The sequence below is a fragment of the Pseudorasbora parva genome, chromosome 4 (genome assembly GCF_024679245.1).
Source record: "Pseudorasbora parva isolate DD20220531a chromosome 4, ASM2467924v1, whole genome shotgun sequence".
NCBI lineage: Eukaryota > Metazoa > Chordata > Actinopteri > Cypriniformes > Gobionidae > Pseudorasbora > Pseudorasbora parva.
In genome coordinates, this window is record NC_090175.1 from 3275446 (window position 1) to 3291349 (window position 15904).

The following is a 15904-nucleotide window of genomic DNA, read 5'->3' on the forward strand; positions in this document are numbered from 1 at the left end:
GTTACACAAAGAAGCCCATTCATTCCTCCATGTATACATGTCTAAAAAAGGTTAACTATTTCAAGTAAAGTCATATTTATTTCTATTGTGCATTCCACTTGTCTTTTTGAAGTAATGTAATGGAAAACATGTATAATCTTTTGAAAGCTACCATTTTTTAAAGAAAAAAGTATACAATATAGTTATAAAATATTATTCTATTAATTTCTGACAACTCTTGTTATGACAGATGTTCCAGCCCAAAGATTTTTATGAACAGCTGTTTAGAGTGTACTATAAAGGCCCAGAAGAAAAGCTCAAGGACGCTCAGCAGTTCTTTGAGGAGTGGAAATTGAAAATCGATCCTAAAGCGATGGTATGACCTGCCCTCTCATGTGTTAATACCTCCTCAGTGTATGCACGTGTTCATATGTATGTATGCAGGCTCAGCATATATTTGTGTGTTAAAATTATGATTTTAGTCATTTTATGTTCCAGAACACAACCCAGTAAGATCATAGATCAGGTTATGGTAAGTTAAGATAACAGTTTGAGGAATCTGGTTGTTTCAAATCCAATATTTACAAGGACCATAAACTTACTCTATTTGTCCACTTACAGAGGCTGTCTGAAATCACACCCTATACCCTCATTTTCAGGCTGAACCTTATGACAGACATGTAGATGACAAAAATGAAAAATCTGTGATAAAGTAGCATCATTAAAGTATCTAAATCCAAGTAACAGTTATAAAACTAAAGTGGAGGGACATTCGAACTGGAGCTGACCTTGGGTAAAATTGCTGGCAATGGGATGTTTTAGTTCTTCACAGATATTAAACATATTTATGCACAATAGCAAATTGATATTCTATTTGCTTGCTATTTTTTTCACACAATATGTTGGATGTTAGATAGGTACAAAATCATGATTAACTAGAGGATGGTGAAGGGTTATGCTATAACAGGCTTGTTTGGTGATTGATTAATACAGGTAAATGATGAATCATTTAATATTATGCCACTCCTTTGTGTGTGTGTGTGTGTGTGTGTGTGTGTACTGATCTTAAGATATATTTTGGGGGTTTACATATTTTTTAGGAATTACATTTTATATATCTTTCTAGATGTCTTTCTAGATCTAATCTTTGACATTGTTTCTTGTTATTTGAAAGTTACGAAAAATGCTTTTCAGCTGTTAGAAACTGACAAAAAAACTGTATTGTGTTTACAGCAATGGTGGACCAATGATTTATTCTCTTTTATCTACTGTAATAAATGTAATATTTCCTTTATTTTGTGCACAAGTTCCATAGATGTTGTATGATTAATGAATCTCTAATTAATCTAAAAAGTTCATTAAAATATGAAGGTTTCATACACTAATGAGTGTGTTTCTCAAGGACGGATGAACAAGGATGCAGTTTGCTCTTGAGCCATCAAGAAAATTGTTTCAAAAACTCTCAATGTTTTTATGAAACTGTACTAGAGATGTTGTATTCTGATCAAATGGGCGTAAATAAGGCGTAAGTAGGTAAATAACACTGTAAAAAGTTGTTTAAAAATATGAAAGAAACTGAATTTTCCAAAACTGGTTTCAGTACAAAAATACACAGAATCAAGCGAGCACACTTCATTAAATAGCATGCTAAAATAATACTAAAAAAGCTATTGTGATTGTCCAATTACCTGCAGGGAGCACTCAAGAAGTTGTTCTGACCACTAGGACTTTAGATAGACATCATTGTTAAATGACCTGTTCACAGTGTCTAATAACAGGTAGAATGAGAATCTGACTGTATAGAGCTGGCCATGTGACCTCAATGTTTAGGCACATTTTATTTTACTATAGTTACAATTACAATGATTGCAACAACATATTTCATTAAGAACAGAACTAACAAGCTTAAAAAAAAAATAGTGGTTTTAAGAGTGTTGTTAATGTGATTATTAATAATCATGATAAGAGTTTTGTTTTGTTCCCTTCACAGTTTAGTGTAGAAAGACTGAGCATAAGACTGAAAGATGATCTACATTATCATTGTCTATTTGCTCAAATATTTCTCATCTGCAGTCCAACAGAATTATAATCTGAGGGCCACTAATCAAAAGAGAAACGAAAAATAAATATTTCAAATATATATATAAATAAAACTAAGAAATAAAACACAGAAAGGTTTCATACGAGTCACTGCTTCAACGCTGAACATCAGTAAAGGTTCATTTTCAGAGAAACAAGAAATGCGTGTCAGAGACAATTTTGCTGCAATCAAACAGAGGAAGAGATTTGTGTAAATTTGAGAAGGGATTTTATAGTTTCCTAACGTTGAAATGAGCTGGGATTTAATTGTACAGTTTTCATGAGGATTTCTTTCTGCTACACAGATGAGATTGCATACATCATGATTGCTTGTGATGGATAGTTATGATCATGGGAAGAACTCAAAAGACAAAAAAAGTGTGTTCAAAAGAGGAGTCTTCAAAATACACAGCTCTGCACACTTTGAATGTCTCCCTTATCTAACACACATGATTCAGATCATCAGCTCATTAGGTGAGAGCTCCATGAATTCAACTAGGGGTGCATCTCAATCAGGTCCATAGTTCAGTATCAGGGCACTGATCAGGGAGTCGGCTAGCCTAGAAATCTAGACGCACTCTAGCGACAGCAAATCTAATCTGCCCGCGAGTGTCATCTAGCAACTCTCAATACCCTTCTGAGCTGTAAAAGCCAAACTCGGGGCTTAACATAAATGACGGCAGAGTTGCGTTTGCGTGCTTCTAGTAAACACAGAAACTGGCGAACAGTGGCGGTCTTTCGAATCAGCTTTGACCGCGACTCTGGAAGATTTGAGTTCAGCTTTTCTCGGAGAAAAGAACGGCACTGAAGTCATTCTTAAGAAGGGAAGATGTGTTCGGAGTTGCCGTTCGGACACGGGAAATGTTTAATCGATCAACAAGCTTTGTTTCACCTTCGTTGCTCTGGTTGGTTATCCCGCCCCTCAGATTGAGCCAAGGCTGGACTGGGGCTAAAATTCGGCTCTGGCATACCCAGCCCATCCGGCCCATGAGTTCCCCGTGAAGGTTTTTGCTGGGGTTGGGGTCTTAAATTGGAGTATAGAAATAAAACTAGGACAAGGACAAATAATGATAGATATAATCGAATTTGCTGCAAATGCTGATAAACTTAATATTGCTTTTTTTGTCACACAGAAATGCCCTTGGCAGTAAAGCACTGATGATTTTGAGCTAGGATGCAGTAAAGTAAATTTACTTCTTTTAAATGCCGTCATCATTTACTCACTCTCGTGTCTTTCCAAACCTGTCTGACTTCTGTGAAACACAAAAGAAGATGTTTTGAAGAATGTTGGCAAGCAACCCATTTTGGTTAGGCTACCCTTTGAATATTGTATGAACAAAAAAAAAAAGACTCAAATTATTTTATTTTATGCTACACAGAAATAAATTCATTTAGGTTTGGAATGACATTAGGGTGAGCAAAAAATCAAATTTTTGGGTTGAACAATCATATTTTTCAAGAGTTAACACATCATTTCAGTAAGACACTGATATCTATCTTTCATGACGCTATTAAATTTCATTAAATTTATTAAAAAAAGTTCATTCAACTTTAAAGAGGAAAAAAAGCTTTGTCCTTTATTCATGGGATCCAGACTTTAAAGCTGTTTTATGGACTGTAGTTTAACTGTAGGCCAGTTTCATTTAAATGTAAGATCACGGTAGTCACCGGGTAAAACACAGACTGTACAAACCCTGCTCCACATTATATGGCTATATGGTTTCTAAAATATATATAAAACATATAATAAACTATTATATTTGTAAGTAAAAAAAAATGTAAACACCTGTAGAAAATATGAAAACAGCCTCTATAAAAGTGATTTATATTCTGCAATATTAAAGTAATATAGCAACATTTTTAATAAATGTTTCTTCCAAAACACCATATTTCTTCGCTGTTAGCTGCAATGTAAATTGTGGTTCTGCTAAAGTGAAGCGTTTCTGTGTTGCCGTTTTTTACCTCGTCATGAACACATGCTCGCGGCTGTTTTCAGCTGATTCAACACAGAACCTGTTATGTTTCCATATCATACACAGCAAAAACTCCAGTGTTAAATTAACTCTCCTGAGAGTACATGTGAGACCACACTCAAGAGTGTTAAAGTGTTAAAATAAGAGTGTTAAAGTAACACTGAAGCAGTGTTAAAGTTAATAAGATAATTAACTGATTATTGGCAATTATTGAAGATACCTGATGATAACAAGCAGAATCACCAAATGAGAACATCACAATTCACAAGTGGACATATTTTCCATTTGTAATTGCAAAGCAACACAGTGTGTGTTTGTCCGAAAATCATAAAAATAAAAGAAACTTCACTCACACCTTTAGACACTTTAGACAACTTATCATCTGTAATTCACACATTTTTGGATCATGAGAGAAACCAGACCTGAAGGAAAGACTCTCTGGCTCAGGATTCAATCCAGGATCTTCTTGTTGTGAGGAGCCAGTGTTTCCCACTGAGACACTGTGCTGCCCTTAATCACAGATATAAGACACACTTTGACTATTTCTGTCAGAGTCAGACGTCTACAGAAGCTCTTACTGAGAATTAACAGAGGTTCAGATGTTGAGGATTTATGGTTCATTTGAAGTCACCATTGTGGAGGGAAGCGTTTGCTTTAGTTGGGCTCTTGGTCCCCGTACGTGTGTTAGCGTTTCTGAGGCTGCTGTAACTGTGTGTGTGTGAAACACAAGAGTTGTGGCTGAGAAAGCAAAGCTAATGTGACATCAGATGTTGTTAGCTCCTTGTTGATGATAACTAAATCATCAGAAAGTGAGCATCTGATGTTGTTTTTTGTGTTCTTGTTTGGCACAATAGTTATTTGTTTATAGCCTCTATAATCTTGTAAATCTGCATTATTTGGCACCAATAGCAATAAAAGGACCACCTATCCTGACGGATGAGAAAAAAAGTATGTGTACCCAATGTTTTGAGAAAATATTTCCCATGGTCACACACAGATATCAAGATTTGGCCTATGATTCACAACAATGGTGACAATCAAGCATCAGTTTTGTACTACGAAGCCACCCATCATGCATTGCAGCAGGAAGCGTTTTTGTGTCACCGTTGTTGTGAAACATAGGCCAAACCTTGATGTCTGTGTGTGATCATGGGAAATATTTTCTCAAAACATTGGGAGTATGTACTTAATCATCCTTCAGGATAAGGCTATTGGTGCCAATACTGCAGAGGCTATAAACAAATTACTATTGTACCAAATAAAAATATAATATCAGATGCACACTTTCTGATGATTTAGTTATCATCAACAAGGAGCTGACAACACCTGATGTCACTTTAGCTTTGCTTTCTCAGCCACAACTCTTGTGTTTCACACACACACACACAGTTACAGCAGCCTCAGAAACGCTAACACACGTACGGGGACCAAGAGCCCAACTAAAGCAAACGCTTCCCTCCACAATGGTGACTTCAAATGAACCATAAATCATCAACATCTAATTATCTGTTAATTTTGTTTTTATGATTTTTGGATAAACACACTTTGTCTGTGAGTTGCTTTGCAATTACGGATAAAACATATGTCCACAATGAGCAGATTTGAACTAGTGTTTAACCTTGAGGTCCATGAGGGTCTATATCAGACGTGCAGATCACGTCCAAAACAGACGTCATAAAAACTTTCATTCTGGCTCCTCAGTGGACGTCTTTTCAACGTCTGCCTCTAGTGGCAAAGAAATCATTAGAATTATATTGAAAATGCTGGATCTCATGTTATAATCAACCAGATAAACCCAACTAAGAGACTCTAAATTAGTTGAGTGATTCAGATCAAGTAATGACAACATCAAAACATAACCAACACCAAACAATCAGCTTTTCTCATGGCTTGTCTGACTGTTGGTTACGGCATCAAACAAAATATAATCTTACAAAGTCAAGGGTCAAGAGCCCAAGTTAAACAAACACTGATCACCAAAATGGCCTCATTTGGTAATTCTGTTATCATCAGGTATCTTCAATAATTGCCAATCATCACTCCATTAATCAGTTAATTATCTTATTAACTTTAACACTGCTTCAGTGTTACTTTAACACTCTTACTTTAACACTTTAACACTCTTGAGTGTGGTCTCACATGTACTCTCAGGGGAGTTAATTTAACACTGGAGTTTTTGCTGTGCAGCGTCAGCATCAAATAGAAGGAGCACTGCAGTGGCAGTATCGAAAACGGTGGAGCACTGTAGCATCAAAAATAGGAGAAACACTGCAGCGGCAGCATCAAATAGGAGGAGAACTGCAGTGGCAGTATCAAATAGGAGGAACACTGCAGCGGCAGCATCAATTAGGAGGAACACTGCAGCGGCAGCATCAATTAGGAGGAACACTGCAGCGGCAGCATCAATTAGGAGGAGAACTTCAATGGCAGTGTCAAAATGGTGGAGCACAGCAGCAGCAGCATTAAATAGGGTGAGCACTGCAGCGGCAGCATTAAATAGGAGGTGAACTGCATCGGCAGCATCAAAATGGCGGAGCACTGCAGTGGCAGCATCAAATAGAAGGAGCACTAGAAGGCGAGATGGGAGAAGAAAGGCCTATAGCATTCTTAAGCAGGAAACTGTTAGACAGAGAGAGCAGATACTCTACCATGTAGAAAGAGGGTCTTCCGATCAAAACTGAGTACTTAGTTTTTGACTGGTGTCTGGTGTAAACTGGTGTTTACTTTAAGTGAATGACTGTGTATGTGTGTGTGTGTGTGTGTGTGTGTGTGTGTGTGTGTGTGTGTGTGTGTGTGTGTGTGTGTGTGTGTCAGTGTGGCACATTTAGCAGGTTGTCTGGTCAAGATTCTTCATGACAATCAGCCAGAGCTGAAAATCACCAAACAGGATTTCCTATGTGTTCAAATCGCTGGACTGTGTCACGACTTAGGTGAGTAGCACTGATGCTTATGAAAAGTGAAAATCATTGAGCAGCTTTATTTAACCCTTTCCCCACCTGCCGTTTTTTTTTTTTTTTTTTTTTTTTTTTTTTTTTTTTTTTTAAACCATTTTGAAAACATTTTTATGGCCTCTGAATTGTTGTTATATGAATATCTGAACATGCAATATAGAGCCTCTGCTTTTAAAAAAATGTTTTCTAGCTTCATGCATTCCTTTTTATTAACATTTTAATGTACGTAGAATTTGAAAACATTTTTAGCAAAAAGCTGAGAAATTGTGTTTTTATCAAAGTCTGCATCCAGATCAGATTCAGAACAATGATAAAACAGAGTCCATCAGCACCCTCAAAGCTTCACAGTGATAGCTCACCCTGGGTCGACATTTCATTCAGTAACATTAGACAGTTTTGATTTATATACTGTTTAATGTTGGTGGTTGGTCATTTTACATTTGCATATGATTACATATGCTATTGCTTGTTTCTGCTTCTTCTTCACATGTGTTTTGATCAGGAGATTATGTACTCTTTCAGATGTGTAATAGAAAGCCAGAAAAGTATATCATAGGTGGGGAAAGAGATAAAACTAGAGGTGCAAAAAAAAAAAAAAAAAAAAAAAAAAAAAACATACTGATCTCCATCAAACTAAATAATTATTTTCAATAAAACAGAATTGACAGAAATACAGTCAAACTGGTAATGCCCTCTCGGGCATGCAAGTTCTCGTCCGGTCTAACGGGCAAAGCTTACACAGCCTGCGGAGAGAGCTTTGCATGCCATGGCGCTCCTGCAGGTCTACCAGGCCAAAGCGCTCATTGAACTGCACGAGGTTAGTTCCGACCAGGGCGTTATGCAGGAACTGCGTCCGGCGACGGACCTCGCCTTCCGGGTGACGAAAGGCACCGCACGCTCCCTGGTTCGGGTGATGTCCACCTTGGTGGTCCAGGAACGCCACCTGTGGCTGAACCTGACAGACATGCGTGACTCGGACAAGGTGCAGTTTCTAAATGCCCCTGTCTGTCAGGCCCGCCTCTTCAGCGACGCCATCGAGGACTTTGCCCAGCAGTTCTCGGTGGCCCAGAAGCAGACGGAGGTCATCAAAAACATCCTGCCCCGGCGGCCAGTTGCTGCTGCCTCCACCCAGTCGCCGGTGGCAGCACCCCCGTCCGTTCGTCGCAGAGGATGTCCCCCTGCGTCCGCCTCCGCCTCCGCCCCTGCCAAGCCAAAGCAGGAGCCTCCACCGGCAAAGCAGCTAAGCCGGCCGGCAAGCGCAAGGGGAAGTGGCCCTGAGACAGGCAGCCCAGGGAGAAGAGGAGCTGCTCTGAGGGAGATGATGTACGCATCCCTCCCCCACCTCCCGGTGGAGGACCGGGGAGCCCCGACTTGTACAATAACACCTATGCCGCTGGCTCTCCTGAGTCCAGTGTTATCCACATTCTCACAAAAAGAGCAGTTTCCTCTCTCTCTGGGCCCCAAGAGGGTCAGGTTGGCAGTGTACGACACCCCAGGCCTTGTCACTCATTTCCTCCCCTCCTTTTGCCAGGGGGCAGCAGTGTGGGCCTCGGGGACGCCTCCGGGCCTTCTCCCCCACCTTGGAGTACTCAGTCAACACTCCGGGCCACCCCCGGGCCTTCTGAGTCGGGTCTGAGTGCTCCATCTCCCTGCCTCTGGGCAGTGGGCAGCAGAGTGGGCTTCGAGGACGCCCCCGGGCCTTCTCACCCACACTGTGCCCAAACCAGGAGTGCTCGCGCAACATTCCGGGCCACCTCCGGGCCTCCCGAGTTGGGCCAGAGCACTCCACCTCGCTGCCCGACCCCGGGTATATCTGTGGCATGGCACGTTGGTCCCGTCCCACTTTTTCGGTCCCTGGGGGCCTGGCACGGTCTCCTCAGGCCGTCTCGCTGGCTCATCCGTACCATCAGACTCGATTACGCGATTCAGTTCACTCACGGGCCACCCAAGTCCAGGGTCATTCTCTTCACCTCTGTGTGAAGCAGCGATGCTAATGTCGTGAGGTCAGAGATCGAGGTACTGCTGGTGAAGGACGCGATCAAGACGGTTCCTCCAGCCGATACAGCCCCTACTTCATTGTTCCCAAAAAGGGGGGGTTGGTTATGACCAATCTTGGACCTGCACATTCTGAATCGGGCCCTGCACAAGCTCCCGTTCCAGATGTTAACGCAGAAACACATTTTCGAATGCATCCATCCCCAAGATTGGTTTGCAGCTATCGACCTGAAGGACGCGTACTTACATGTCTCTATCCTTCCTCAACACAGACCATTCCTACGCTTTGCGTTGGAGGGGAGGGCATACCTGTACAAAGTCCTGCCCTTCATGGTGTCCCTGTTGCCTCTCATCTTCACGAAGGTCGCCGAGGCAGCCATTGTTCCGCTCAGAGAACGCAGCGTTCGTATACTCAACTATCTTGAAGACTGGCTCAAACTCGCCCAGTCGCGGGAGCAGTTGTGCAAACACAGGGACATGGTGCTCAGTCACGGGCCTTCGGGTCAACTGAGAGAAGAGCAAACTCTGTCCCACACAGAGGATCTCTTACCTTGGTATGGTGTTGGATTCGGTCAACTGGCCTGCATGCAGGAGCTCACAGGAATGAGTCCAGTCAGTGTTGAACTGCTTGAATTCATTCAAGACCAGGACAGCGGTCCCACTGAAACTTCATATGAGACCACTTCAACACTGGCTTCAACGCGGGCGTGGCAGAGCGGTCAGTACCAGGTCCCAGTGACTCTTACCCTTACTGCCGCCAAACTTTCAGACCGTGGTCCAATGCTTCGTTTCTCTGGGCCAGGGTGCCCCAGGCATGCTGTGCTGTTCACGAATGCCTCTGCTACGGGCTGGGGGGCCACGTACAACGGGCATGCAGTTGCAGGTGTGTGGACAGGGCCTCAATTGCATTGGCATATCAATTGCCTCGAGTTACTGGCAGTACACTTGGTACTGCATCACCTCAAGGGACCGCTACGTGGCAAGTATGTACTGGTTCCGTATGGACAGCACCACGGCCGTTGCGTACATCAACCGTCAGGGTGGCCTTTGCTCCCGTCGTTTGCTCCAACTCGCCCGCCACCTCCTCCTGTGGAGTCAGAACAAGCTGAGGTCGGTTCGAGCCATTCACATCCCAGGTGCGCTCAACCAGACAGCCGAAGAGCTCTCTCGGCAGCCGACACTTCCGGAAGAGTGGCGACTCCACCCACAGGTGGTCCAGCTGATATGGGACCTTTTCGGAGCCGCACAGGTAGACCTGTTTGCCTCTCCGGACTCGACCCATTGCCAGTGGTACTATTCCCTGACAAGGGGTACCCTCGGCACAGATGCAGTGGCGCACAGCTGGCCCCGGGACCTACGCAAATATGCGTTTCCCCCAGTGAGCCTTCTCGCACAGACACTGTGAAAGGTCAGGAAGGACGAGGACCTTTTTTTAAATAAGTTTAGTTTTAGTTTGTTATTTGATGCTATAAAAACGGCTGTGTGATATCATGATTGGCAGCTAAGATCGACGTCTTCGAAGTTGTCACTGAGGCACTAACAGACTTTTTGCGGGATTTTGGGAGCAGATTATTTAATTTAATTTAATTTCCATAACTGTTTATTTCACACCAACATAATTAATTGTTCTGCATCTTTGAGAGTATGGGTGTGCTTTTGATATCGCTGTTGTACTTCCTGCTCTGCGCAACTCCGGTCCCAGACTTTTTTATATTTACTGTTGCACTAAAATCCAAAAGTGAAGAATTTATGTTATTTATTACTTGATTGTTCAAGCTATCTCACAGAAGTGCTCTGTTTGTTAGAGTTGTTGAATGTTAAAATAGGTCTTGTTAGTTGCGCCCTGCTGGCCCAACTGGACCTGGTTCTCAGAACTAACTCTCCTCGTGACAGCCCCTCCTTGGCCAATTCCCCTGAGGAAGGACCTTCTTTCTCAGGGACGGGGCACTCTATGGCACCCGCGTCCAGACCTCTGGAATCTCTATGTCTGGTCCCTGGACGGGGACGCGGAGGTTCTAGGTGGGCTACCACAGGCAGTAGTAGACACCATCTCTTCAGCTAGAGCCCCCTCTACCAGGTGCCTCTATGCTCTGAGGTGGAACCTGTTCATTGAGTGGTGCTCTTCCTGCCGGGAAGACCCTGAAGGTGTTCGATTGGTGTCGTGCTTTCCTTCCTGCAAGATGGGTTAGAGCAAAGGCTGTCTCCCTCCACCCTCAAAGTGTACGTCGCAGCGATAGCTGCGTATCACAACGCAGTTGAAGGTAAGTCCGTGGGAAAGCATGTCCTAATCGTCAGGTTCCTCAGAGGTGTGAGGAGACTAAATCCTCCTTTTCCAAACTCGGTACCCTCTTAGGACTTGACTCTGGTGCTCAGAGCACTTCAGAGCCCTCCCTTTGAGCCTTTACAGTCTGTAGACCTAAAAATTCTGTCGATGAAGACGGTGCTCCTGGCATTGGCTTCCATTAAGTGGGTAGGGGACCTGCATGCACTTTCGGTCAGCGAATCGTGCCTAGAATTCGGGCCCTGTAACTCTCATGTTGTCCTGAAACCCCGGCCTGGATACGTGCCCAAGGTTCCTACCACTCCCTTCTGGGACCAGGTAGTGAACCTGCAAGCGCTGCCCTAGTTTTGTTATGTCCGGTTCACGCTCTTCGCGCTTATGTAGAGCGGACTCAAAGCTTTCGGACCTCAGAGTAACTCTTCGTCAAACAAAACACGCACAGGTGTTTGCGAAGAACTGGAATGAAAGCAGAATAGGGGTCTTTCTAAAGCACAAGCAGTGCTATCACGCATATGCAGTTAAAAACTCTAAATCAATTCTCAATTTCTCGGAATTGATCCAGAATCGATGGAGAGAGACTCATGATGCATTGCTTTTTTCTTGCATTCCTAGTTAAAACAACAAACAATGAATCCCTTAATTTACTTTAAAGTCTTTTATTTGGTGACCAATAAACTGTATGCACTGGAAGTTCAGGTTAATGATTGTAACATTTTTCAAATGTACTATTCACTTTTAGTTTTTATGTGGAGAAATAAGAAACATTTTAAAATAAATATTTACTGATTGTTGTCTTTATGTCTGTCTATTTCCACTGCTTTTAGAAATTGTTTATGTATTTTTTTGAGGGTCTGAACTCTGCCTGGAATCATAATGAGGAAAAAATGTAAACATTTTTTATTTATTTTATTTTTTATCTTTAGGTCATGGCCCTCTCTCTCATGTTTTTGATTGTCTGTATATCCGTAAAGCCAAAGAAGAGAAGAAAAATAGAGGTAAGTGCAAGTGTGTGTAAATTTGTGCCATTGGTATGTTTGAACATGCACAACTCAAGCTGTTGTAAGTGTACACCGTTAAAATAAAGCAAAATGCTGGTTAGTCTCCTGGACTGAAGCACAGGCTCTGCTCTTCAGCACAATGGTTATTTACAAAACACGGACCACAGAACATTAACCACTAGCAAATCTCCCTCATCTTCAATAATAAATTTTAAAAAAATGCACAAATAATCACAAGCTAATGAATGCCTCATGAAGAACTAAACCATTTATTAATGTTTACTGCATTTGCAACTAATGAACATTCTAAATGATTAATAGATTAAGAAATCAATAAATTGTTATTAGTTAAATGTGCACAGTAAATTCCCCAGTGTTGAATTAACACCGGTCGGTGTTCATATGGGAACAGGTTCTTAAAGTAACACTGAAGCAGTGTTAGAGTTAGATAGATGCTTAAGTGATTTATTGAGTGTTGATTGTTTGATTATTGATGACACCCGATGAGAATGATCAGAATCACAAAAATAAACATTGATCACCATATTGGTGACCAAACACTTTCAATAAATCACCAACACCTAAACCTCTGTTAATTCTCATTAAGAGCTTCTGTAGACGTCTGACAGAAATAAAGTCAGTCTGGTTAGTAATGTGTGAAGCTGGTAATGCTGTTTGTGGAGTTGTTTAATCCTCTGATGAGATCTTCAGAGATTTAATGTCTTCTTTTATCTTCAGTTGATTTCATCTAAAGCTGTGGCTGAAGTCAGTTGTAGTTCTTGTGTTTCTTTGTCCTTCTTATTCTTTTGAATTTAATGGAACAAACACAAAATGGTGTTTTTACTCACCTTCAAAAAGTGATAATTTTAACATGCTATACAAAAAGTATTTTGAGTATTGTTTTTATATATATATATATTTTTTGTATTTTGAAAATGTTTATATTTTGAGCTAAAACTTTACGCGCACACACACACATAGGGATGTCCCGATCCGATCGCGTGATTTCAGACTCGATTGGAATCGGACATAACATCCCGATCAGGACTCGGATATTCTGGGGTGAGGTGACCAGGGGTGCCGTGTAAAAGGTGCCGGGATGCACTTGCACCGCGGTTCATCTCACATCTGATGACGCATCAATAATATGGGTTGTAACTTGAAAATAATGCGTTATGTATGTTTCTGCAGATGGATACACGCGCTGGCTCCTCAGTACAACAGTGCTAATAAAAGAAAAACGTGGGCAAAACGGTCTATATGTGTAAACTTTGTTCAATTCATGCGAGTGCTGCATGTTCAAATATGACCAGTCATTTTCACCGTCATCTCCTGGGTATATTCGCCAGAAGAATCGAATGAGAGCGCGCCCTGATCTGTCTCTGTGCATCATCCGAAAGCGTGCACTCGTCTCACAGCGCGCAAATATTGAGTTCTCTTTCAAGTCTTGTGCTTAAATGGGCCAACTCACACAAGAAGTATGTCAGCATGTCCATCTTGATGAGTATCCAAGCAGACATAGCCTGAATATGCCTTAAGAGGACTTTATACAGCCGAGAAAGACGACGCAGAGCCTTCCATTAGGTCTTAAAGGGGCAGTAACCTTTACTGCTGTCTGTTTAATGTCAAACAAAAGATAAGGAATCACTCTCTTACTGCACTGCTCTTGATTAAATAGCTTTTGTAATGATTAGTCTTTAATTTAAACAGTTAAATATGCAGCTATTTTACATTTGATTAGCCTACTTTATTCAATTTCTCTACCTAAAACTAATGTTAGACCTATAAAAACCTGAAAAGCATTGTTACTTACACTTCAATCAAATCACACAATTTTTTCCCCAAAGTTAGTTTGTCATTGTAGGCAGTTATCATCACGATGATTTCATTTCAAGTGTTCGTTTGTTAAATAAGTTTAGTTTAGTTAGTTATCTGATGCTATAAAAACGGCTGTGTGATGTCATGATTGACAGCTGAGATCGACGGCTTCTCTGAGTGAAGTTGTCACTGAGGCACTAACAGACTTTTTGCGGGATTTTGGGAGCAGATAATTTAATTTAATTTAATTTCCATAACTGTTTATTTCACACCAACATAATTAATTGTTCTGCATCTTTGAGAGTATGGGTGTGCTTTTGATATCGCCATTGTACTTCCTGCTCTGCGCAACTCCCGTCCCAGACTTTTTTATATTTACTGTTGCACTAAAATCCAAAAGTGAAGAATTTGTTTTTATTACTTGATTATTCAGGCTACCTCACAGAAGTGCTCTGTTTGTTAGAGTTGTTGAATGTTAAAATAAGGTGAATAAAATAAAAAATAAGGAACATCCTGGTTCGTTTTTTCGCTCTTCTTTATTCTTTTTCAATGTATTATAGAAGTATCGGATCGGGACTCGGTATCGGCAGATACTCAAAATCAAATGACTCGGACTCGAGGGCAAAAAAACCTGATCGGGACATCCCCATCCCCATCCCCAGACACACACACACACACACACACACACACACACACACACACACACACACACACACACACACACACACACACACACACACACACACACACACACACACACACACACACACACCCTAAATCTACCTATCACAGGAAACATTCTGCATTTTTACTTTCTCAAATCTCATTCTGAATGATTTATAAGCCTTTTGAAAAGTGGGGACCGCTTGCTGGTAATCTCAGGCTTTACTATCCTTATGGGGACATTTGGTCCACACAATGTAATATAAACAAGGACACACAGACACACAAGTCGGGACATCAGAGATCATGTTACATTATAAAGGGCATTATACCACCCCTTTAAAATGTTATGAGGAGTTGTTTTATGAATGTTTATTCCAACACCCCTAAACAAGATCTCAACTCTTCATAAATCAATAATCATCTTACAGTGTGGAAATCTCCCTCCACTGTCAATCGCTAAAGTTCATATTTATATAAAAAAAAAGGTATTTGATGCGGAAAAGTGCTTAGCATCACATCAGGGTCTTAGCAGACCAGTACTTTTCCTTGAGACAGAAAGTCGGAGAACTTCAGGTATTTGGAAATCTAAAAAATTCTTGCTGCTCGCCGTTCTCAAGAGAAGCATTTGGACATGGATATTTAAAAAAAAATACAGGACAAATCTATAAATTATAAAACTACTGTAAAATTACAGATATATATTTTTAACAGTGTACATCTGGTTAATGAACCTGGAAAAAGTTTACTAATGTACATACTATGAAATAGTGAAATCTGAAACCTGCTTCTTTTTCTTAGGCTTGCCTGATGACATCGATGGAAATTGGAAGGTGAGTACATTATATCTGTATGTCACAAAGTTAGCTGACTCTTGTTCTAAATAAAACTTGAGAACAAAGTGATGCATTTTACATTCATGACAATACTTCATTAAGTATAGCATGTCTATCATGTAAATATATCGTAATGGTTCCTACAAAAATATCATCATGCCCTGCTATTCCTGTTCAGATTATTATATTCTTCTTTTTCTTCTTCTTCTTCTTATTATTTAAAACATTTTTTTATTTTTTTTTGTAATTCTATATTATATTTTATTAGCAAAACTGGCACCTTCCAAAGTGCAGAATAATTAATCAGAATAATCTTAAAAAGGACAATAAT

General features: G+C 40.9%; 1 long non-coding RNA gene across 1 annotated transcript; it reads left to right on the top strand.

Moving 5' to 3' along the window:
* The first annotated feature begins 6844 nt into the window (after positions 1-6844).
* Positions 6845-15567, top strand: LOC137072724 (uncharacterized). The gene is made up of 3 exons (XR_010904665.1): positions 6845-6961; positions 12182-12253; positions 15539-15567. It is a non-coding gene; the product is annotated as an uncharacterized lncRNA (long non-coding RNA).
* Positions 15568-15904: the final 337 nt, after the last annotated feature.